The sequence below is a fragment of the Cimex lectularius genome, unplaced genomic scaffold, assembly GCF_000648675.2.
Source record: "Cimex lectularius strain Harlan isolate CLEC.00 unplaced genomic scaffold, Clec_2.1 scaffold113, whole genome shotgun sequence".
Lineage (NCBI taxonomy): Eukaryota > Metazoa > Arthropoda > Insecta > Hemiptera > Cimicidae > Cimex > Cimex lectularius.
In genome coordinates, this window is record NW_019392858.1 from 1,382,611 (window position 1) to 1,383,779 (window position 1,169).

General features: G+C 36.4%; 1 non-coding gene across 1 annotated transcript; it reads right to left on the bottom strand.

The window, feature by feature from the left end:
- Positions 1–241: 241 nt before the first annotated feature.
- Trnav-cac lies at positions 242–314 on the bottom strand. Its single transcript has one exon. It is a non-coding gene; the product is annotated as a tRNA-Val (tRNA).
- Positions 315–1,169: the final 855 nt, after the last annotated feature.

Consider the following 1,169-nt stretch of genomic DNA (forward strand, 5'->3'; position numbering starts at 1 on the left):
GATAAAAATACGCCAGAAAGAAAAGCTTTTTGGAGAGGAGTAAGAGAGTGAAAGAAAAGAGGAAAGAGAAGGAATTGGTGGCTCAAAATCTAGCAACGGGGTAGAAAAGCGAGAAAACAGAGAAATAAGAGACAGGTAAAAAGGAAAGATAGGAGAGAGAGAGTGAGAGAGAAAGAGATGATAATGACGTTTGATGATACTCTTGGACGTTTCTGCTACTTAAAGTAGAAAAAAAAAATTATGTTTCCGCCCGGGATCGAACCGGGGGCCTTGTGCGTGTGAAGCACACGTGATAACCACTACACTACGGAAACTTGCTCGCAAGGTGTTGAAAGGAAGAAAGAGACACAGTAAGAGCGAGCATGAACGAGAGAGAGCGACGGAGTGAGCGAGGGTGGGTGGGAGAGAGTGAGTAAGAGAAAGAGGGTGAGAGGTCATATAGTTATTATTGACTATTTATAGCTTTTTGTGTGTTTATAAGTTTAATTGCTTTATTTATTTAAAAAGCATTATTGATTAAAAGTATGATTTTCATTTGAACTATTTTCACACCATAAATTAGTCATACAACATTATGTAAAGAGTGTATCGGTGAGACATCCACCCAAATAACATAAACAAGACCGTAACAATCTAATTATTACGAATTCGTTGGTGAATTTTACCATTTTTATTTATGTACCAACCTGTAGGTAGCAGATTGTGAAATGTTTACAACTCTTGGTAACAGCGTGCGGTACCTAACCATATAAAAAATATTGCGTTAACAGTTGCGTGTATAATGCCCAATTTTTAGTTGCTAAACAAAGCGACTGACAATGTAGTGTATACAATACCACACAAAAGACGTTTTATTTGCCGATCTATTATCAAAAATTCTGTACAAACTTTTTCCGAGGGAGACATAGATTTCTTTTCAAACCATATATAACGGGTTGTGATTGTAAATAATTGAATGAAGCATGAGGAAAACATTCCAACTCTTCACGGAAATGTGAAGAACACCTTACTTCATAGTGCTTAATATTTGACTGAGTTTGACATGGCAAGAGACATACAAATACAAAGATGGATAGATAATAGCTATAATAATGCTACTAGATACAGAACCATGAGAAGTGACAGAAAATGTATACATAGATGGATAAAAGAAGAGAGGAGGGCCGAAA